This window comes from Nannospalax galili, unplaced genomic scaffold, assembly GCF_000622305.1.
Source record: "Nannospalax galili isolate Female #2095 unplaced genomic scaffold, S.galili_v1.0 scaffold145, whole genome shotgun sequence".
NCBI classification, from domain to species: Eukaryota; Metazoa; Chordata; class Mammalia; order Rodentia; family Spalacidae; genus Nannospalax; species Nannospalax galili.
In genome coordinates, this window is record NW_008353604.1 from 466630 (window position 1) to 481603 (window position 14974).

The window sequence follows — 14974 nt, forward strand, 5'->3', positions numbered from 1 at the left end:
CATGCCTCTGCATATGAAATATGCACTGATTCATTTTAATTCTAGAAAGCTAACATTTCTCTTACAATTAATCTCCATGTGATGGTACAAAGTTCCCTAGAAAGGACCTGAAATTGACTGATTGATGGTTATTTATACTCAGGAAAATTAAGAAAATGTATTTTCTTAAATTATGGAAAGAAGTTAAGAAATTCTCTAAAATCTTTATGTTTTTAAAATAGTTAAGGGGGGTTACAGAGATGATGACACAGATGCTGAAAGCACTGCCTACTCTTACAGAGGATCTGGTTTGTTTCCCAGCACCCACATGGCAGCTAACAACAATCTGTAATTCCAGTTCCAGGGGGTCTGAAGCCCTCTTCTGTCCTCATGGGCATTGCATGACACGGGTGCACTCACATACATGTAGGCATAACACTCACATGAAATAAAAAATAAATAAAATTTTGTAATATGGCTAATCAGTCTTCTTTGGTAAGTTTATGAGTCCTGAAAACCATTTCCCTTTCAGTTTTATTTGCTTCTTTCTTTGTGACCTTAACCCTCATCCATCATCTGGTCCTGATCAGTCCATGGTTTCTGTCTGTGGATGGCACAACTACCCTTCTCCATGTGGACTTTGGAGCAAAATATCAGACTGAATCTTTGAACTCGTTCTTCACTTTCTCTTACTTCTGTCTGTTGCTCTCTGTAGGAATCGTGGGACTTTCCTCCTTGTTTTCACTGTGGCTCTGTTTCTAATTTGACTTTCTTGAGTGGCTATAAAACTGAGGCATATTATCAACACAAAACAGTTTTACTAGTAAGCTGGGCATGGTGGCACATGCCTTTAATCCCAGCCCTCAGGAGGCAGAGGCAGGAGGATGTCTGAGTTCAACGAAAGCCTGGTCTACTTAGTGAGTTCCAGGTCAGCTGGAGCTACAGGGAGATCCTTTCTCAAAAAGACAAAAAAAAAAAAATAGTTTTACTGGTATAGGAAGTTTTGAAAATGACCTTTGATCCTGGCTGCCTTAGTCAATTCCTCAGCAATCAATTTAGTCACAAAAGGGATGTTTACAAGGTGGTCTGCAATGTGCATGTGTGTGTGCATGTCCTATAGGCTGCTTTTCTGGGTTACAGCTAAAAACATGAAAAAGAGGCAGATTGTGCTTTGGCAACTACTGTTGTTTATATTTACACTGGATTGTTGCAAAATCCTTTCCCCAGAATCACCAAGATTCCTAGGCAGAGAAGACTCTGAAGCTTGTATATTTTTGAAAAATCAGATGAGAATATTGAAAAGCCTTTGCTGTAGGTATTTTATATAAGTGAACAAAACCCCCATAAAACAACAGCCTACTAAAGATTCAAATGATCAAGAAGAATAAATAATTGCTGGATAGATTTTCTGGACCATAGCAATGAGAGTGTGATATGATGGAGAATGTCGTGATTAAGATCTGGAGCAAATTCAGTACTGACAGCCCGCACTGTTGAGTAAAAGATGGAAGATGAATTAGGAGGACCCACAGTCAATGAAGCATTCCATCATGCAAGAAGAAAAGAAGCTGTTGAACATTGAAGAAGCAGCCCTCTAACAGCTTTAAATACCACATTTGAGGAGATAAACACATTGTTGGGGGCGGGTGAAAAATATCACAATTAAATCCCTTATGTGTCTACACAACAATAAAGAGCTCTCTGAAACTCTGCAAGGGTAAGGAAAAGCTTAGATTCTTCAGCGCTCACTATTAGCTGACATACACAACCCATTCTATAGCAGACATCTTGAAACTGCCAACCGGTTCTAACATACTGAAAACATTAGGGAGCAATGTGAGCATAATGTGTGTCTCGAATATGCAAAAAAGTTTGGGCAGGCTACATGCCATGGGTGGTTTTGCCTATGAGAAACAATAAGTAGATGTACAAAATGGCCTTCAGCTCAAATGAGCTGCGTAGGAATACAGAAAACACACATGAGGAGGCTTCAACCATCTGTCAGCTGCCCCGGTGCCCTGCGTGTCCTCTCTGCCACACCTGGTGGAACGGCTTCCCTTTGGACTTCAAGCTCCCTTCCTTCCATCACGTCCACACCTTACAAGCTTCAGCGGTTTCTTCCAATGGCCACTTCCGGAAGTTATTCCTAGTTAGATTTGTGTTTATTCATCCCTTAACGCTGGACATGGGTGAAATTCTGTTGGCCACCTTATTGGATACCATATTGTGTTTCTGATGATGCTCTGGAATGTTATGAGCCTTACCGTATTTCTTTAAAGGTATTCTTCTTTCTTATTTTTTGATCTATGGTGTGTGTGTGTATGTGTGTGTGTGTGTGTGTGTGTGTGTGTGTGCTGTGCACACATGTGTTTGGGTGCATGCACATGCACAGAGACCGGAGAAGTACAAGTGTCCTTTTCTCTTGGTTCCCTTACACAGGGTCTCTCACTGAACCTGGAGCTACACATGCTGCCTAGACTAGCTAGCCGTGAACATCAAGATCTGCCTGTCTCTATGCTTCAGCATTGGGACTGCAGCTCCACACAGCCTTGCCCACATTTTACATGGGTGCTGGGGACTCAAACTCAGGCCCTCAGACTTGTTTAGAGAGCAGTCTCAGCTAGGTCTACAATTTTACTGTGAACCATGAATAATTTAATGAATAGTAAGAACACAAATGACTTGTTAGAGCAGAACTAGTGGGTGATTCAGAACCTTGAGTGCACAAGTCTGTTGGGTATATGTGGCACTAAACACTAAACTACCAGGACTCTAGCTCTGGAGGGGCTCTCTCTATTACCATCACTCAGTAGAGAGAAAATCTGAATGTACTACTCTCTCTTCCTCTCTGCATTTGTCTTCTGCTGGCTTTATTTCTAATTCCCCGTAGCTTCTTTTACCTAGTGTGAACTTAACCAGTTGGCAGTGTCTCATACTCTATGATGGGTTTTCCAAAGGCCAAAATGTACCATTTCTTTTTTCTTGCCTTTTCAAAGAGAGCCACACAGGAAGGAAAACAAGAAATTCAACTTTTAAGCTAGGCTATTCATGGCCTTTGCTAAATCCTGGCAGAATTTCACGGTTTTCATTACGATTCATCTCACTGATTTCCTAATGGAATGAACTGGCCTTTTTATTGAAGTTGGGTCACTGAAGTCAACGTTGAGCGTTGTTATCTGATGAGTGAAAAAAATGGGCTACTTTTCAATATGTGCTTGGGGAGCCCTGTGTGTTCTTTCATTAAATTCCATTTTGTGAAATTTGAGTCCAGGGAAAGGAGCAGGTTGCTAGAACAATGTATACCTTTTTGGTCAGTGGGCAGACAGAGAAAAATTGAGGGTTTTAGGAGTTAGAGCTGCAGTGCTAAAAGCTCTATTTTCCACTTTCCATAGAAACAACTCATTTCCCCTGCTTACACGTGTTATAATTAGCTTCTCAGCCTTTTCATTCAGATCACACATATGCACAGATCCATAACTGCACACACTCCTCCTCATCCCCACTCCACAGAGATGTCAACTTAAATAAGAGAGCAAAACAAATTCGCTCAGACCCCATTCCAAATCCCCTGCTAGAACGAAATGATGGCTAGCTACACAGAACTTCTAACAATATTTCAGAGATAAACAATATGATTATCTCTTTGTTTTAAAGTTACTGTAAAAGATTCTGTGCTTCATAAAGCTCTGTAAACATAGGTGATACTTGTTTGTGGTAAAATTAATTTTGAAGAAATTATTTTTTCTAATTATAATCTATATAGCATAGCTTGAACTTTTTGAATAGCCTATTTGTTTTTTATTTTTTATTTTTAAAGAAACAGGAAAAATGCTACTGAGTTGGGAGTGATATGTAATAGTATATAATGCATTTGATACAGGGTTCAAACCTGTGACTACCAGTAAATAATCAGTTACCCTAGCATTGTTTATTTACAGAGTCCTAAATACTCACATATTTAGTAACATGCAAATGACAAGAGAATTTATAAATTAGCTCAAAAACCTATTGTTTCAGCACTTTGAGAACACAATTTTTGCAAAGATTTTAATGTTTTAAAATAAAATTATACACACCTTATCTCCTATGGTTCAATCAATCTAGAGTACCTATAATTTCTGCAATACAAGAGTTCTGTGCACATGTGTGTATGTGTGTATGTGTCTGTGCATGTGTGTGTATGTGTGTGTATGAGAGGGAGAGAGAGAGAGAGAATATATTAACTTCCTTGTAAAACTGTGTCCTGATTTATCAGTCAGCCTTTGAAACAGACCAGGAATATGGAAATCATGAATACAGACTGAAGTGTCTAGAAACACTGCATGCAGTGGTTTAAATATAGTTTCCTTTTTAAAAACCTTTTTCTTTAAAAATGAAAGCAAATAGTTCAAGTGTGCATTATGTTGCTTCCTAAACAGTATTGGAATTGACGAGAGTAAAACAACAGGCATTTATAAATATAGAAATGAAATCTGCCAGTTTGTAGAGGCACTAAACGAGAAAAAGAAAATATCCCCAAACAGCCCTAAACGGAGCCACAACCAAATGCAAGATTTCAGAGGCCAGTTTTTCACTGCAGCCTGACCAAGTCAATATTTTTAAATACTTTATTATTTTTAGCTTATATATATGAGCATATTGCCTGTATTTATGCAATGCTCACGGAGGTCAGAAGAGGACGTTGGATAGATACCCTGGAACTGGAGTTACGGATGGTTGTTAGCCACCGTGTGGGTGCTGTGAATCGAACCTTGGTCCTCTGCAAGAGCAGCCACTGCTTTTAACCACCGAGCCACGTCTCCAGCCCTACATCAATAATTTTTTTACAATGCAATATTAGTAACCTATAAAGACTTCAATGAGAATAGAAGATACATAAAATTGTACCTCAGCATTCTGTTCTGAAGAGAGAGTGACTGAGGACATTCATATGTGCATAATACGAAATGACTTAAGATTAGAGGCCTCAGGTGGAGGAGATGGCTCAGTGAGTTAATACTTGCTGTGTGAACGTGGGGAGAAGGCTGATCCCCAGTGAGCTCCAGGTTCAATGGGAGACCTTATCTCAAAAAGTAAGATGGAGAACAGCACAGGACATTCAGAGTCAGTCTCTGCTCTCCACATATACATATACAAGACAAGTGTACCCCACACACTGACACTCACATGCATGCAACACACACACACACACACACACACACACACACTCACCCCAAAAAGTAAAGAATGAAAAAGACTATAGAAATACATGGGTGTGACTAAAAACTTCTAGTGCCAAACACAGAGTTCTGCCTATTAAATTCAGGCACCTAGACAGCAACAATTGAATTGACAGTTCCTGTGGTTTGGTATAAATATACAAGCTTCCATAGACACTTGTATCCCATAAGCATATATTTTGTGGGCACACATTCTAGGTTAGGCACTGTCCCAAGCATTGTGTGTTTAGGGGCACAATCTGTCTGTCAAACTATGTAGCTTTGTTTCATTAAAACATGGACAAAATGAATAATGCAATTATTTGCTTGGAAAAATAATAGAGGATATCCTATTTGTTTGTTTTACATACTGAAAATTAAAATCCATAGACAGAAAGTGTCCTGACAAGGACATACCTCTGATTAGTTACCTGAAGTGAATCTCATTCTCTAATGATTTCTCTGACCATTGTGTCTATCCTTGGCTGTTTCTACTGAGTCATTGTAGGAACATTATTTTTCATGAAGAAATATAGGATCTTTGGAATAATTCTTCACACACATTCAGCCTTCTACTTATGCAAACTGGATTTTCTGACCTCTTTAAACCCTTATTTTTAACTCCTCGTTTTGGACTGCTTGGTTTTAGCAAATACTGCATGAGGACTTTTAATTCCTTTGACCTCTGGCCTAGTTCTTACCCTCTGACTCAGGTACTCTCATGAACTTGCTCCTTCTAACTCCCCCTCATGTTCTCAATACATGGGCTCAATTCGTATTTCAGAAAAAGTCAACTTAATTTCAACGTGATACCATATATGTAGTCATTTATACAGGCTATAACATGTTGCAGTAGACAACATCTTAGATAAATCATTGTGCTTGAAATGACACCTAGTTACATAAATATCTTTCATTCACATGTCATACAAAACTCAGCTCAAGAAAACTACAACTATTATTTTACAAATATTTGTTGAAATATTTTGCATTGTCTTATAGAAGTACTTGACTGGATTGATTTTTGAACCAACAGATTCAAGCTGACTTTTGTTTCTTTTTCATTGGCATCGCTATCATTACATTAGGGAGGACTGAAAACAGTGGAATGCCCAGAACCTTCTAGTAATGACGCTCTAAAGGAAAGAAGAAAGGTTATAGGAAGGAGGCAGAGGAGGAAATGGAGGAAGGTAGTTAAGCAGAAGAAAGATTTTGAGCCCAGATTTATTGTAGGGGTCAAAGTTGCTGCCCTTGTGATCATAGGGGACATTTTGAGCTGTGCTCCCAAGGACCAGCCCTGTGAACTTTATTTTCACAAAAGTAACAAAGAGACCCCATTTGCATACACACTGGCATCTCACTGGAGAATGGAAGTTCTCATGTTCTCCCTCCTCCAGATGCAAACACAGGCTCAGTCAGGCTCTCCCCAGTGTGAGGAGGAGTTAAAGGTCATGAAACTCTGGTAGACAAAACAAGAAGACATACCGACTCACTGGAAATGTCTAGATTTTGAAAAGTACCTGATGTGGAAAAAAAAATTGAAAGAGACAGGAATGGAAAATTCCTGTGCTGGCTTCCTGCTCTCCTTCCTGCTAAAGTGGGATTAGTTACCAGCTGTCAAAAGAAATATCACTTTTAATTCTTATTTTGGGGAAAGAAAAGCATTATAAAAAAAATTCTTGGAAGCAACTGAAGTAACAAGGTCTTTCTTTTCCACAATTCATTCCTGAAGTTTGAAACAGCAGCACAGGGGCCTGAGGTGGGAAGGACAGGATCTCACTGCCCTATGAGACAGCAAAGAAGGGACTGATGCAGGTAACTCAGTTTCCCTCAGATATTACACAGTGAAAGAAACAGCCTGACAGTGGGGTCAGTCAGGAGCATGGGACTTGAAACATCAAAACGGTCATCTGAGATCTTCCCTCCCATAGAAGAAGACAGAATGAATATGAAAAACATCATATATCCATTAATTTTTATTTCATGTGTATGAGTGTTTTGCCTACATGATACTAGGTGCATCATGTGCACCATGTAGGCAAGCTGGCAAAGGCCAGAAGCAGTCATTGGGCCCGTTGGAATTGGAGTTAGGGATGACTATTAGCTGCCATGTGGGAGCTCAAAAGAGCAGTCAGTGCTCTTAACCACTGAGTCATCCCTACAGGCCCAAAAGACAGCTTTGGCTTTAAAATGAAGGCTTCTGTTGAGAATAAGTGACTACTGAATACTCAGGCCTAAACAGGACATCTATAACATGCCTCCACGGCCAAGGAAACGTCACTGCAGATAATACAGAAGGGCTGTAGGAGCCGGAGGCTGGAAAAGAATGCTATGAAATTGAAATGCTGTCTTCTGGATGGAGCATGGCTGTTACACTCACAATGTGTACTGTGGCTACTTGCACAATATCTGCATACACACACACAGACCCACACATACACACATACACACACAACATGAAAGGAGGAAGAGGAGAAGTTGGGAAGGTGGAGGTATTTTGTAGAATTCTGAGGCAGATAGTGAAGTTAATGGGGGCCGTTACTATAATCATAATACATTCTAGAAACCTTTACACAATTGCCAGAATTTTAAAAAATGTAATAAAACTTGAGAACATTGGGGCTGGAGAGATGGCTTAGCAGCTAAGAATGCATACTGGCCTTGTAGAGTACCTATGTTTAGCTCCCAGCACCCACATCAGGCAGCTCACAAACAGCTGCAACTCCAGATCCTGATGATCTGAAACTCTTTTCTGGCCTCCACAGACATCTTCACTCATGTCCACGTACCCCCACACACACCTCTATTTAAAAATAATAAAAGCACACCTTTAAAAAATGAGAACATCTTAGTCACATTATCTATAATAAAAGAACAAAATTTTAACATCCAGGAGATGTCTTTAAGATATTCTTTTATTTTATCCCCTGGAAGGGGTAACACAGCTTTAACATATCAGCACTTGTTATAATTTAGATGTAAGATGGTCCTCCAAAGCTCACATGTTTGAACCAGCTGTTTGGGGATATTATGGAACCTTAAAGAAGTAGGGCCTAGCTGGAGAAAGCAGATCACAGGAGGGCCTTGAGGTTTATAGCTCAGTCTTGTCTCCTGACCTATCTTTGTTTCCTGGTCAACCAGGACATGGTAAAACAGCACGCATCCACACCACAGAGCCAGCTGCTGCCTGGCCTTTCCCCCATGATGGACGGTAGCCCTCAAACTGTGAGCCAAAATAAGTTCCTTTGTTAGGTTTCTGTTGTCAGTGACATGAAAAGCAACAAATGTAGCATAATGCACCTTCTCTGAAACTTAAAAATAATTTGAGAATGTCAGGGTCTTTGACTGAATCATTGCTGAAGGACTGTGTATCATCTTATGAAAGTGTTGAAGGAGATTACTCTGTTAGGAAGAAAATTCAAATTGGCTCTTTTTTTCTTTCTTTGTCTTCTCCCTCTTATCAGCAATTTTCTTTTTAAAAAAATTTGTTGAATTTTTGTGTATTTCATAGAGGATATCTTAATCATCTTTATACCCTGTGCTGGACAGCTTTAGTCTGAACTTGACACACCTGGGTTGAGGGAGCCCCAATTGGGGAATTGCCTCCATAAGACTGGTCTGTAGCCATGTCTATGGGGCATCTTCTTGATTGTTGATACGGGAGGGCCCAGCCCACTGTGGGTGGTGCCACCCCTGGGCAGGTGGGCCTGTGTTGCATAAGAAAGCAGGCTGAAAAGAGACCAGGGAGCAAGCCAGTAAGCAGCGATCCTTTATGGCCTGTGCTCCAGCTCCTGCCTCCAGGTTCCTTCCCTGAGTTCCTACCTTGGGCTCCCTGATGAACTGCGACCTGGGAGATGTAAGCTGAATAAACCCTTTCCTCCCCAAGTTGGTATTGGTCAGAGTGTTTTGTCACAACAATGGAAAAACAAACTAGGACATACCCCCTGCCCCATTGGCCCGCTCCCATGGTGCATCCCCCACAGGAATTCATACGTTCTGTCATTTGGGTTAAGGCCTATCATGTCAAGTTACTGTTCCCAGACTTCCCTCAGTACAAGTTTATCCACAGAGGTCTAGTCAGCCTATCTAGAGTCCCTCCCTTTAAGAAGATCAGCTCTTCTTCACCCAGCAGTAATCAGCTGCCAGTAATTCTTCAACTAAGATTGGAGTCTGTTGTCCGTTTCTACAGTTTTGTGATGGGATTTTGTCTGCTTGGGTTTGCATCTGTCTTGTGCATGCTGATGATATTGCTGTAAGTTCATATAAGAAGAGTCCCAGGATCTTTTAGGACTCTATTTCCATAAGTCATGCACCTCCTCCCTGACACATCTTTCCACCCCCTCTTATGCAATGGTCCCTGAGCCCTGGGTGGGTAGATTTTAATATAGGAGTCCTGTCCAAGGACCCACACTCTGTAGACCCTTATTCTTTATGTTTTGACCATTTGTGACCTTTTGTGCTCATGGCCGTCTGTTCCATGAGGGAACGTCACTGAAGAGAGTTGAATGATACATTGGTGGTCTCTTCATCCCTTGTTCTGTGTTCCCTTAGTCTTGGGTGTAGAGGTTGCAAAGTAGATGTGCCACTTAGACTTGGAAAAATGGGGATACTTTAAATGTGGAGGGTATAGAGGGAGGGTTAGATCAGGGAGAGAAAGGAGAGTTAATGCCTAGCTAGTATTAAAAAACTAGAGGGAATTGTATTAGTCCAAAAACCTACTAAAAAATTACACATACAATATCCCTGCATGATCCATGTGTATAGCTAAAGGCTATAACAAGAAACAGTGCCAGACAGAAGACACCTTCCTTTGAGTTGTTGGCCTGGGTAGTCCAAGAGATTCCTGAAATTACACAGCCTATTGCCACAGCCCTTGATGACCTCCCAGAACTTGAAGGTGAGACCCTATTGCTGAAGACAGAACATATTTCAGACAAAGGATTTGGAGCAGTGGTGCTGGAACTGACCTGGAAACCACCTCCCCTGAAGTCTAGCTCTCATAGCTTTGAAGAACACTACAAAAGCTAATAAAAGAGAGCATCAATCTCTGGTTAAACTCCAGCTTCAAGGCCTAATAACCACATCAGTGACCAGCACTGCAAACAACATTGGTACAGTAGTGGCACTTTTATCATGGGGGTAATTAACAGCTACCTAAATGGACTTAAAGCCCATTCAATGAGAGGAAACTCATGTGCGGTACTGTAAACCTAGCCAAATACACATAGCTGGAGAGGTCATAGACCTTAAGAAAAACCCCAGGGCTGTCATTTCCCTAGACAAATGTAATTTCTTTCTATGTGCAAACTATGGATTCTTAAATTTACAGATATCACAGTTGACATCCAGCAAAAAAAAAAAAAAAAAAAAAAACCTTCTTTTTCAACAGACAGAGATAATTACAGAAGTTCCACAACATGTCTCACACAGAGATTGTCTGTGAATTGAACAACGATTTTTCTAGATGGCTTGGGTTACAGAAAAACACATGAATCCCCTCATGCTGAAAGGAAAGACTCTGAAAGGAAATTTCAAGAGCTGAGATGATGACAGAGATGCCCAGCATTGTCTAATTACTGTGCTGCTGGGTGGGTATCTGTGCAGTGAGGGGGAACGAGGGTTCCAGAGTAGTAGGGGAGATCAACAGACATCACAGGGAGGCTCACTAGACCCTGAACTGTACAGTCAAGGGAACAAATGAATAAACTAATACTTTTTCCTCTGAAGCTTGCTTAATTCAAAAAAGCATTCAATCCTTAAGATATCACCTACATTTCTCCTTGGCACCTTCTTGGATTTGAAGATGTCTAAGATTCTGATAGTTACTACGTACTAAGTATTTCAAATTTGGTGAGAGAAATTAGAAGTGTAACCAAGAATTACAAAACACAGAACAAAAAATAGTACCTTTATGTAATTGTAATTTCTTACTATTTGCTAAATATGGATCTTTATATATGCAAACAAGTGTACAAGTCACCACTCATCACAGAAGCTTCTTTTGCAACAGATGGGGACTATTTCAGAGTTCCGTAAGTGGCCATAAACAGAGGCTCTGTGAGTTGCCCAACCTTAAGTGACACATCTACAGTGGAACCTCTACACCTAACACTCATGAAACGTAGTGGAACAAGGGGTAGAGAGAATGCTAACGCATCTCTGAACTCTCATCAGCGAAGCTCCCTCATGGAGCAGAGGGCCATGAACACAGAGGGATACACATGGACAAGTCATAAAGTCTGCAAAGTGTGGGTCCTAGTATAGGATGCCTGTATTTTCTTTTATTCTTCTTAAAAGAACATTTAAAATGTTTTATTTATTATTTTTATTTTTTATGTGCATGAGTACATGGCCTGCGTGTATGTAAGTGCACCCATGTCATGTGATGTCCATGGAGTTTAGAAGAAGGATTCAGATCTGCTGGAACTGGAGATACTGGTGTTTGTTATCCACCATGTGGGTGCTGGGAATTGAACCCAGATCCTCTGCACAAACAGCCAGTGCTCTTAACCACTGAGCCATCTCTCCAACCTCTTAAAAGTGCACTTTAATTGATGCATATGCTGGACAAGGAAGAAGTTAGTAAAATAAGTCCTGTTGTTGTGACATGTGTGTGAGGCAGATCAGTTCAAAGGCAGAAAAATGTTAGAGCCTCGCATTTCAGAGGCGGCAGTCAATAGCTTTTGGGTTTGTGGTTTGTGAGAACAGTGTTATGGGAGTGTTCTGTAGGCAAAACTGGCTTACCTCATGGTATCCAGTTTCCCCTTTACGGACCTGACCCAAGTTCCTAACCCATTGCCTTCTAAGGAAGCCTGCCTCTTGAGGATTCCTCCAATTATAACACCACACGGTATTAGCTTGTGGTCTTTGGCAGACATCTAAAAATCTAACCTATAGTAATCGGATTTTACATTACAGAAATGATGCTGCCTTGCACTCATCCACGTGAGGAAATTCATTAATCGTAGAAGAGAAACTTTGTCTTTAAAGAACTGTGAATAATGTGGTATCGTTAGATGGAAGGCTGAGGAATATTTTTCTCTAAAGGAGAGCAATGGTCTCCATTGTGTTCTTGTGAGCCCCTGAATTCTGATAGTTTAGTATAAAAACAGAAATTGACACAATGAAAATGAATGGGGCTGGCTGTGCGCCACAAGCTTCATTTATGGATGGACACTAAGCTTGGAATATTGTCCTGTTTCCATCACAGAATATTCTTTGTTTCCCTTTTGCCTACTTAAAAATGAAAAAGTCATTTTTTAACTCACAGTTCCTACAAACACTGGAGCAAGTTACAACTTGCTCAAGTCAGGCTGGAAGAGTACCAGCACAGTTGCGTGTGTGTATGTATGCATGGTGTATGTGTTAGCATGAGTATGCACACGTGTGAATGTAAATGCACATAGGTGTGGAGGAAAGAGACTGATGTCAGTGACCTCTTCAATCAATTTCCACATTATTATTATTAATTATTACTATTTATTGAGATAGGGTCTCTCATTGATCCTGAAGGTCATCAGTCTGGCTAGGCTCCAGGAAACATCTGCACTGGGGCTACAGAGGATCACCTTATGCCTGCCGTTTACACAGTGGCTGGGTAGCTGAACTTAGGATCTCATGCCTGCACAAGCAGACATTTGATTCATTAAGCCATCCCCAAAGACCCTAAGAAGTCCCACTGAACAGTGCAAATCCTCTTACGCCATCACCAAAATTTATAAAGGACAAATGATTGAAAAAGAGAATTGTTTTTTAATGACCGTTTGTACATTCAAGTCCTCCTGAATTCTTTCCCTACCTGGCAATTTAAAAATCTTAAATAAAACCTACCCTTCCACTTGCTTCAACTTCTCTTGAGGGAGAATTACAGAATACAAAAGTTGAAAATCAAGTGACTGTAGATAGCAGGGACATAGCAGTTCCGCAAAAGGCCAATTTAGGTACCATTTGGCTTCCCAATGCTTCTTCTATTTCCTGGAGACCATGGGCATGTCTGATATTCCCAGAATTTGCTTCAAAGAAGCAATGAAGCCCCACCTCATGGCGTGACTCACTTGGAGTGAGGAAGCTATCCAGTTTCAGCTTGCCTCCTGATTGCTCTTCTCTAAGCTGTCTTTAGAGCTTTCATCCTTTCAGGCCAACCCAAAGACTCACACAAAGCCACCAACCCCGATATGGTCCTCCTGTAGCAGACTGAGTCACTGTACCCTTATACTCATTTAAATGTCCTTTGAGGGCTGGGAAGATGACACAGTTTTCATACAAACATGAGCGCCTGAGTTTGGATCCCCAAAATCTCACATAAAAAATAATAAACTGGATGTGTAATTCCAGATCTAGGGAGGTAGGAACAGGTGAATCCCTGGGGCTTGCCGTCCAGCCTAGCCGATAGACTACTTGGTGAGTTTCAAGCCAGGGAGAAAAACCTTCTCAAGAATAAATAAATGGGCCAGGCATGGTGGCTCACACCTTTAATCCCAGTGCTTGGGAGGTAGAGGCAGGTGGATCTCTGTGAGTTCAAGGCCAGCCTGGTCTACATAGTGAGTTCCAGGACAGCTGGGGCTACAGGGAGATCCTGTCTCAAAAAGACCAATAAATAAATAAATAAATAAATAAATAAATAAATAAATAAATAAAGTGGACTGCTCCAGAGGAACTACACCTGAGATTGTCCTCTGACTTCCACATGCATGCACACCCACATGCATTCATATCCACATGAACATGTATATATACAAACACATGTGTACAAACACACAGAGTTCTTTGAGATAGAACATAAATAAAGGGAATGAGCTTTCATCAGTATAAGTGACAATACCCACTAAATAATGAAGACAGACTGATTTCACACACACCACAATGAAAGTTGCTTCTAGACCCCACCAGATGGACTTGAACCAGTGTCCAGTCTATAAAGAGGAGGGTCAGCACAGAGGAAGCATTTCCTCCATGCTTCCAAGCAAAGCCAACCATGGTCAAGCAGGACATTTGACTTATCTTCACATAGACGGAACTGGTAAAAGAAAGGAGCCAGGGGCTCCTCCTAAGTCCATAGGACCCCTGAGGAACACATCCTCAAACGACCTTAAGAGTGAAAATAAATTGATTTATCTGGGCCAACTGTATGGTCTTAAACACCCAAAAAGGAAAGTATAACCAAAGACTGAGGGGTCAATATAATTTTTTAAGAGTCCATATGTATAGCTAAAGGCTACATAACAAGAAACAATGCCAGAGAGGAAATACCTTTCCAGGGTGGCCCAAGAGACTCCCAGATAGTAACAGCATAGAACTGGGAAAATGAACAGCAGACCCGAATCTTATCTAAAGGAATATTGACAACTGATTGCTGCTAGATGAGGAACAGCTGATCTTCCTAAAACAAGGACCTCTAGGTAGATTGACTAGATTCAGAGGATAGACAAGCACTGGAGAATGACTGGGGGCGTTGACAACACAGTGGACAGTAACAGGGATGACAGAGTATATGGGCTCCAGTGGGGGAGGGAGGCGATGGGAGGGTGCCATTTGGGAAGTGGATATATAGATGAATAAGATTGTTTGGGGTGTTCTGTATGATATACACACAAAAAAGTCAATATTTTTTTTTAAAAAGACATATTTGAGGGGGAAGCATAAAAACTTACTTCATGTTAATTAGTAGAGGTGATAAACATTACCATTGAAATCTACCTGATGACTTTATATCTATATTCAGGTGCCAAGGACCTGAGTTAACTGACTGTGACTAGTAATAATCAGATACATACAGATTAAAGACGCATGTGCAAACA